At 31.7% G+C, this 10,327-nt stretch overlaps 1 pseudogene; it reads right to left on the bottom strand.

The window, feature by feature from the left end:
• Window positions 1-4,886: 4,886 nt before the first annotated feature.
• Window positions 4,887-9,548, bottom strand: LOC114180738 (annotated as a pseudogene).
• Between the last annotated feature and the right edge of the window lie 779 nt (window positions 9,549-10,327).

The following is a 10,327-nucleotide window of genomic DNA, read 5'->3' as shown; positions in this document are numbered from 1 at the left end:
TTTACATTTATTATTTGATTAAGTTTTAAATTCTTATAAATTTAAATATTTTTAATTAAAGTTTTATTAAAAAACTTTGATACATTGAATATATGAAATTTTTATATTTTTTAATTAAATGTTTACTATTTGATTTTGTCATGAATGGATGATATAGTCATTATTTCTATTATAGTTACATACATATCATGGAATACAAAAAATAATCAAAAATTTTAATCTTTTATATTGAATTTTTTATTAAATTTTTTTTTATATAAAGTATTTAAAATTTTTTTAAAGATTTTATTAAAAAATAGAAAAAAAAATCATATGAACCATATCAAACCTATGATAAAATTACATGAGAGATATAGAAAAAAAAAACTATTATTAAAAAAATTCCATATTTCCTTCGGGAAAATCATTTCATGCTTTGAATTGGAAAGAGACATATTCTTCGGTATATTAAAAAATTTATCATTAGTTAATCCTCACACGTTCCAAAAAAAAAGACCTTTAATTTTTAAAAGCTTTTACTTTTGAGAATTTAGTTTAAACTTTCATTTGCTCACCTGAGGCTTTCTTGTATCTTGAATCGACTCATCATCCTCTTTAGTATTAGAATCTTCATCCTCTCATAAAACATATTAGCCCATTTAGAAGCTATTTCCAATTTCGCTACAAAACAAACCTCCTTAGACGTCAAAAGATTAGGAACTATCGTTAAACTACTATGAATGGGATCCAATTGTTGTAAACCCTCCAAACTATTGACATTGGGAGTGACATCTAGGCACCAGCCAAAGAATCATATTTCCCTGGCATAAATATCCGATTAACAACCACTAGTGAATATATTAGTGCAAATTGGGTTTTGATTCATGTGACACAAAATCAACTACTAGTATTATGTTTTTCTTTGGGTGGAGGTGCAATATCATGAAAATTTTCTAAACAACTATTGTTTCATGATCTACCATGGAAGCTAAGATTATTTGCTTTAGATATTGTTATTATTGAAGCATAATTCTTAAAACTTTTCTATATGGTTTAATATTATTAAATAGGTTTAATTACTCAGATGATACCCACTTTGGTACAGGTGTGTCAATCTGGTACCCGCTCTTAAAAAAGTGTCAATTGCATCCCAACTTTTAAAAAAGTGCTTCAATTAGGTCCCTTTCAGACGGAGTTGACTAATGTTGTTAGTCAACGTGCCACGTGTCAGTCTGTGTGTTTTTTTTTTATAATTTTTTTAAATTTTTTTAAATTTTTTAAATTTTTTAAATTTTTAAATTTTTTTAAATTTTTTAAATTTTTTGAAAAACAAATAATAAAAAAAATGCCATGTGTCAGGTCCCTGTGTGTGACACGTGGCACTATCAGTGTCACGTGGCATTGCAATGTCACGTGTCAGTGTCACTATCATATGTCATTGTGTTGATTTCGATTTAGTCCCTATATATGTCTTTTTGTTTCAATTTAGTACCTACTTATGTGTATTAAATTCAATTTTGTCCCAATTTTTTTAATAAGTAAAATATTTTTGTAATCCATTTTTTATAAGATTAAAACTAATTAAGTATAAATATTTTTACAAAATTAAGTACTAATATTTATATTGTTTCTCTCAATTTCAGACCAAATTTATCATTTGTATAAATGTTTTACTAATATTTTTTATTAAAAATGACTTTTTAACATATTACTTTATTAATTACTTTTTTATTAAGTATTTTGTTAATTTTTTTTTCAAAATAGAACATTATTGTCTCTTACTAATTTTAAACCAAAATTTCTATTTGTGTGAATGTTATACTAATTGTTTGTATTAAAAATGACTTAATAAAATGACTTTTACTACTACATTTTAATATGAATGTTAAATGCTTAATTTTTGTAAAAATTTTATACTTAATTACTTTTAATTTTATAAAAAATTGATTTTAATTATTAAAAAAAATTAGGTCAAGATTGAATCGGATACACATAAGTAGGTACTAAATTGAAACAAAAAGACATATATGAGGACTAAATTGAAATCAACACAATGACATCTGATAGTGACATTGATACGTGACATAGCAATGCCACGTGTCACATAATGCCACGTGTCACATACAGGGACCTGACACGTGGCATTTTATTTTATTTTTCAAAAAACTAGCATCACACCCGTGCATACGCACGAGATTTTTTTTCTGTTTTGCGAAATATTTTAGTATATATTTTAGTCAGTAATTAATGCTTTGTCAGATATATTTTAATATATATTTTAATCAGTAATTATTTCATGGTCAGATATTTTCAGGTGTAGTTTTATATTTTGCGATACTTTGATATTATTGAAAAAGCCATAGGTTTCGTTTTTCAGTTTGAGGTTCTCCATTAGAGTTTTTCCGTTCTTTGGTCGGCTGGTTCTTTTGTGGTTGAAGATGTCGTCTTCCTGCAGATACAACTTCAAGAACTTGTTCCAGAACTCGATCTGCTTGCTAACTCCGGGTGACGTAAGTAATTAGTGACTTTTGCAATTCATATGCGTTATGAATATTGGTTATATATATGTTTTTCAGTACCTTTTGTTGCTTTGGTGAATTCTTTCGTTGTCTTTTTAATGGTTCTGATAATGTCATTGATGCTTAGTTTGGTTAATTTTTCTGACATGCATGTTGTATATGGCTGTGTTGTTGCACGTATGGGCATTACAGGGCTTTGGGGATTTTGAAGAAGGTTTTATAGTTGAATGGGGTAAGAAGTTGGTTATTGGAACGAACTATTTCACCGATCCAATGGGAAATGTTATGAACTTAGAGTTCGAGGACGATTTGATTAGTAAGGGGATATTTCGAGTTCCATATGATTTTGAAGATTTCTACGAATTGGATGATTTGCATTATATATGTACCTTGTTCTGTGGTGATCGATATTTCCGAATCAGAATTTTCGACACAAACTGGATTGAGATCGAATACCCTGGTTTAGGTAATAGTTACATTGCGGAGGAAAATTTAGTGTGGTCCAGGTTCTTGTCTTCATTTCGGGTGAAGTTATGTCCCACAGAGGTTAACTTTTCAACCTTATTAAATTCTTTTGTCTTGTAGTATATCTTTATTCCAATGTAATATTTTCTGTTTTTCGGAATGCAGTCTATGATTTGCTTGGATGAATATTTTCATTTATTCTGGGAGAAGAAATTAATATATGGTGAAAAGATGCAGTTCATAGATCCCTGTTATAAAACTTTTAAGTTTAAGTTTGATGTGAAAACAAATGGTACAACAGTTTTTCGTGGTGGTATTGGAAAGATGTTTAAGTACTACAATTTGAAAGATGAAGTGTACTTGCATCTGAATTATGTTTCGAAGAATGTTTTCTTGTATAGGTTGTTTTCGTTAGAAGGAATGGAGATTGATTATAACATAAATGGTGCGTCCTGTTCTGGTAGTGGCAATGTTGGTTCAGATGTTGCTGACCCTGGTGCAGATTATTCGTTGGTTAAGTGTTTGACTGATTATGATGTTGGTGCATCGTCGCTGGTACTGTTATGTATATCTTTAATGGCAGTATTGTTTTTGAGTATTCATTTTATTGTTCAGTTAATTTGTTAACATTTTGAATTGTTGTTTTCAGTATCTTAATGCTTCGTTTGTTGCATCTGCATTGTCGAGGTCTAAGAAGGAGTATATTCTATCAAATGGCAATGAAAACAGCTGGGAATGTTCAATTAGATGGGCTACAAGATCAAAATCTGAATGTTATCTGGGTTCCGGATGGAAGAGATTTGTCAATGAAAATAACTTATGCGTTGGAGACTCTATCAAGGTGGAAGTTCAGAAAGATGACGACAGAACAATAATAATTACTAAAATATAGGGTGTTTTTTGACTTTAGATTGGTAACGCTAAATATAAAGTTATGTGATAACATTTTGGTGCAAGTGTGGCGCAAGTACTTTTAATTATGTTTGCATTTTTGGTTTGGTATGTATGGATATCTTTATTTTGGTGCATGAAGTAATTGGTTTCTTTCAATTTAGAATTTTTGATCTATAGTAATGGATCATAATTTCGTTTGTGATACTTAATGGTTGGATTTTTGTTTCTCAAATGTTGTATGAAAAGTATTGGTTTTTTAAAAATGAAATAGTAAAATTTTTTTATTAAATAATGAGGCGTTACGATAATTGATTACAATGTTACAATCATGAATAGATGAATAGATAGATGAATCGATTGATTATAACAACAAACATAATGTATTTTGACAAATGAATGTGCAATGATTTACTTAGATTAAATATCAATATTAGTTGAATATAACATTTTATAATCTCATAATGTATTTCGATTGTGGCTTTCGTAAATGACCATTTTTAAGAGCAATGTGTTTGATGCAGGATATGGTTCGAATATCCAAGTGTACCGTATTTTGGCATGCGTATTATAGTTTTAATACGGGTATTCAAATAGTGGTGGTGTATATAGAAATTAATTAGGTGTTAATAGGGTCAAATTAGTAATTTTGATTGTTGCGTTGTTGGTTGGTGTTGTTTTAAATGATGGAGAATCGTTTTTGGGTATCATTGTTTTATATCATTTAAGAGATGAAGATGGGGAGAACGAAGAGGGGAAAACAAGTGTAGTGTAAGCAGCAAGAACAGGTGATTTTTCGTTTTGATTTCGTTCGACATTTTCATTCTTAATAATTAACGATATGTATTTTTTTTGTTTTAAAAAATGTAAGACCAATAATGTTTTATAAAAATTGTGTATTTTTTTAATTTTTTTATATTTGTTGTTATGTAATATATATGACTATTGTAGATCGTGAATAGATATAGAGAGGTGCATATACTATATAATGTTCAGACATAATACAATGATAAAGATATAGGTTGCTTCCTGTTATACATTCTGGAAGACTTCCTTGAAAACAACATTTGTTGTATGAGACAAAGGTCTTTTTTCATTATCATGGATTAATATCTTTAATCCTGATTTACTATGAACCCTAAAAACTGCAACATATAACTGACCATGGCTAAATACTAGTGTGGGTAGGTATAATCCTACCGAACCTAATGATTGTCCCTGAGATTTGTTTATTGTCATGGCGTAGGATAACATGATTGGAAATTGCCTTCTAATTAGCTTGAATGGCCATGGGGACTGGGATGGGGACATAGACATTCTGGGTATATATACTTCCTTTCCATTGTTGTTCGCTGTAATAGGCTTTGCACCAATGACATGATTTGTCAGTCTTGTAATAATTAATCTGGTTCCGTTGCACAAACCCTCTGACTGATCCAAATTTCTCAATAACATTATGGGTGATCCAATTTTGAGTTTGATGTTATGACTTGGCAATCCTGAAATAGTCAATGAGTTTAGAAATTCTGGTGTAATGATATCCATGTCATCATTTGTGAAATTATCAGATTTATCAATTGAATCTGCACTAAGATATTCTTTCGGTTCCCCTGCAAAACAGTATTAGTGTTATTTTTGTTGTTGTTGCATGTATTATAGTATATAATGCAGTTGGTGAATAAGAAATGCTTTACCTGGGATCAATGACAAAATGTAGTCATTGATTTCATCGACAGTCTCGATTCTACTGGCCAATATTGCTCTGCTCTTTAGATAGTTTTTATCACTGTAATTTTGAATTAGTTCTGGATAAGTGGAATCCACAATTGCTTGAAGAGGATCACTGAATTCTGTTATCAGAAATTGATGTGGTATTTCGATTTCAACCATTCCATCATTTGGTTCACACAACTTTCCATCTCCAAGTTTAATAATCCAATCAGAGAATTCTTCAATTTCTGTTGCTGTAGATATTTGGAGTCCTGATTGCATAAGTCTCATGTTCTTGGACAATGTTAATACCTGACAGTGATTCCATAGGTATGACGCATTAATTGTAGCATTGACTATATCTGATCGACTTCCTCTAGGAATGACAGGTAGAATCTGTCTAAAGTCACATCCAAATACAACTACTTTTCCTCCAAAAACTGAATTACATGTTAGATCATCTTTCATAATGTCTTTTAATGTTCTATCTAGGGCTTCAAAACAAAATTTGTGTGCCATTGGTGCTTCATCCCATATTATAAGATGAGCTACTCTTAATAGGTGGGCAGCATCAGAACCTTGTTCAATGTTACAGATGGAATTTTCAAGTATAGGAATCAGAATTCTAAATTTAGAATGTGTTGTTCGTTCACCGGGTAACAAAAGTGATGCTATTCCGCTTGATGCCACTGTGAGGACGATTTTTTCCTTTGATCGCAGTGCTGATGATAATGTTGACCACATAAAAGTTTTTCCTGTGCCCCCATATCCATACAAGAAAAACATTCCACCATTGTTCTTCATAACGGCCTCATTTACCTTTTCAAATATGTTCTTTTGTTCACCTGCAACATGAAATAAGTTAATGCTGGATATAATTATTGTAACACAGGTTATTGTAATTATTTCGTTCACCATCTACTATAAAATTATATTTGAACTACTCACCTGTCATTGAATTGTAGTTTCTTTGAAATAGATTATGTTGTTCAGCCACGTTATAATCTAGTTCAGAGTATATCAATCTATTACCACAATTAGTTGTTGCAAAAACATCAGGATAAGGCATTGAAGGAAACTATTTCAAACTTCTCCTATTTTTCAGAAGAAGGTCTTCAATTTCAGATAAAGTTAAATTTTTCAAGGTGTCATTGCTAAGTTGCAATTCTGCATAAATAATATGACAATTACTAAGATGTATTTTGGTGATCAATGAAAAAATAAGTTTGGGTAGTATTTTAAATATACCTGGATTTGCAGCTGTTATTCTTTCTCTGTGTAGTATTCCATCAGACAACCAATGCCACGTCTTTTCCCATACTTGATCCGGTCTATTAAGACTATCACAAACTAACATAGTTACAAATAGTTTCCTTAGGAAGTGACCAGATCCCCAATCTTTGGCTTCTGTTATAGCTTCTATGTATTCATTATCATCTGCTAAGAATCCAGACGCTTGGCAGGCATCTCTAAAAGTTGGATACACTATGTTGTTGACTGTCCTAATGTCTTCGTAACATGATGGCCCTTTGATTACTGTAAGCATTCTCCTAAGATAGAAAAGTTCACCTGCTGTTGGTGGCACCCAAATCAGTCTTCTAATTGTGTTGCCATTTTTCCTTGGTTTCCAGCATCTATCCTTTTTGACATATACAAACTTTGAAACAAAAAGTGGGTATGTTAAAGTCTTTGCATCTTCATGCGTTTTATTGCATTCCATCCAGCTTGTAAACATAGATTCTGCAACTGTAGGTTTTCCTAGTATATCGCCAATATAGTCGTCATCCTTGAAGTAGACTGATTGCTCACCAGGAAGATGAAAAAATAGCATTTCTATAGCTGGATTTCTTTCGTGAATAGAAAATGAAAATATTCTCCAACATGCTTCACTGGGAGATATATGTCTACAATCAACATACTGCTTGATTTCATCTACAGCTTGATGTGAAGCTGAAGATTGGTTGTTGTTATCCACTATAGCTGCTGTAATTCTGTCATAACCCTTGTTAATGTATTTGAATAAGTACTTTATGGAGGTACTTCTATTACACCATTCAACATTGATATGAGCTTCATACTTAAGCAACAACTTGGAGTTGTATGGAACTACTGAACGGTTGTCTAAGCAAATGTCATTCTTGACAATACATATTGAATTATTGCGTCTGCGGTAGTGTGGGAATCCATCTTCAGAAATAGCAATTGTCTTTTGAAACATCTTTGGATAAAACCTATAGCACTTTCCATTTTTCATGCAAGGTAGAGATTTGTTTGCTAATCCACATGGCCCATGAATCATATGATCTTTCACGCATTCATATAGTTTTGGTTCTTGTTTAGGACATGGTATTTCAGCTGAAATAACCCTATCAATATCTTGCGTAGTTGGATATTTGCAACTGGAATGCAAGAAGAGAAGTAAATGTGCATGTGGCAGACCACGTTTTTAGAATTCAATAGTGTACATATCTGCATTGAAAACATATAAAGTTATAACATGTAATTAGAATTATTAATATATAACAACTTTGTAGTTTTAGTGTAATCCTCACATGCAATAACCTTTCCAAGTAAATGGTTTTTGGTTAAGTCTATAAGAAGTTGATCGAACTTAATTCGGAATACCCTTGAGATCAAGTCTGGCCTATTAGATGGTGTCAAATTTAGGTTACACAGTATCCTGCGAATCTCAGGCCATTTGGGATTGCATGTGAAAGTTAGAAACAGATCTGGAAAACCAACATAACTACAAATGGCCATTCCATCAAAATATAATTGATTCATAAATCTTGTGCCTCCAACGAAAGTGGATGGTGGAACAACTCTTTTGCCCTTGGTTGATCCTTCTTCAAGCATATTTGAACTTGTTTGACAACTATTATTGTACTTATCCACTCTAAGCTTTGATTGGTTATTCCTAATAAAGGACAACCGTTCAGATTCTATCATAGTATAACCGTCAACCACGAATTGTTGAAACAATCTCTTTGATCTAAGTACTGTTTGGGCTTCATTTTGTCTTGTCTGAATTCTGAAACAAAACCATTCTCTGATTGTTAGGCGGTTCCTCTTTGAATTGTTCCCAGTACTGATATCACGATGCCTAACATCATGTCTATATCCATCTTCACCATATGGAAATAGTAAAGGATATTGAAATCCTAGGTAACTGGTGTGCAACTCATTAATTCTTTGCAGCCTTCCACTTCTGTTTTCCATTATAATATCCCTTGGAGAAGCAGTGTCAACGTCACCAACAATTAAGGCTGCTACTTCTGAAACATTAGGAGTATTGTATATCCTTCCATCCTTAGTTCTATCAGCAATAAGTCTTAGTTTCAGATTCGTAAATTCTTTCTCCCGATAGCGATCTCTTGCCATTCTAAAAGATTTTGCATGAACATTGTGTTCATCTAACATGTCCGTTAGCTTCTTTACAATTTCGATATCAACCTCGTTGTCATTCCTAAAACAAAATAATAATTTGAAATTGCCTTAAGTTGTATAACTTTTCGATTGAAGTATATTGGTTAAGTACAATTACCTTAATGATTGCATTCTGTTGTGAATTTCATTTTCAGTGTCGTAGATGTAGAGTTGGGCAAATCTTGGTACTTCTCCAACAGGTGGTAAAAGACTTCCAATTCTATGACAAGCTTGGCCTTGTATTCGTAAATTAGGAGGACCATGTCCGTTGTTGTAACTGTTATCAATTTTGGCTCCAGGTGATGTAAATGCAAACATCATATTATATGTTCTGATATGCTGTTGAAAATTTCTAGACTCTATTGAATTGGATTCAAATAGCAGTTTTTGCATTACAATTGGGGGATCATTCAAAAGGAGCAACTGAATTTTTCCATTACCACAACACAATTGAAACTTTGGATTAGCAGAGTGTGCATGTTTGTCTATTCTTTCTTGGTACCACATTTGTGCTTTAAAATGTCTACATATGAAAACTGGATCACCTATATCTGCATAAAGAGTGAAATAATACGAAAGTCATCAGTAATTTAATTTAATCATGGAATGTAATAACACAGTCATATAGGATTAGATATCATATCTCTTTGGTGAACTACTGGGATACTCAGTTGCCATAACAGTAGCAATAATTTCATCTGCATTCATACACCAAATTTGATGATTGAAGTTGCAGATATTATTCCAAACATATATAATGATTAATTAAGTTAACCAAATAGTTGAGTTTTATTTGTTATAATATGACAATGATACCTTCAGTAACATCATCAGATAATGTATTAGCATTTTCTTCAAGAAGTTCACTGATAGAAGAGTCAGCCTCAGGTATTGCATTCTGCTGAGAAGACGTTCCTCTATACAAATAGGGATGACTCTGATTTGTCTCCTTTGAACCAACTATATGAAACTTTTGCAACAAATTTTGTCGCAGTGAAATGGTATGATTTGCATATGTATGACTATTTCCTTCATTTGATTCTTCATAACAATTTTGTCTACTTTCTTGATTGAGAATATTAGTTGTCACATCACAGAATGGGGTAAACATCCTTCTTTTGGCTTGATTGCTGAATGACAGTGTGCATTGTTGATTATTTTCCTTGTTAATCCTCTTCTCTTTGAGTATCGTTTTTCTTTTTGATCGTGCATTTGCAGAAGAAATGTAGGAAGAGTTTTCGTCCTCCATTATTAAGATAATTGATATGAAGTAACTGTATTACAAATATTACAATGTACTGAATATCAAAGTCTTCATTAATGAAGCAATAATATAT

Source organism: Vigna unguiculata, chromosome 4 (assembly GCF_004118075.2).
Source record: "Vigna unguiculata cultivar IT97K-499-35 chromosome 4, ASM411807v1, whole genome shotgun sequence".
Lineage (NCBI taxonomy): Eukaryota > Viridiplantae > Streptophyta > Magnoliopsida > Fabales > Fabaceae > Vigna > Vigna unguiculata.
Note: the sequence above shows the minus strand (reverse complement) of the source record. Positions and strands in the feature narration are given on the sequence as shown.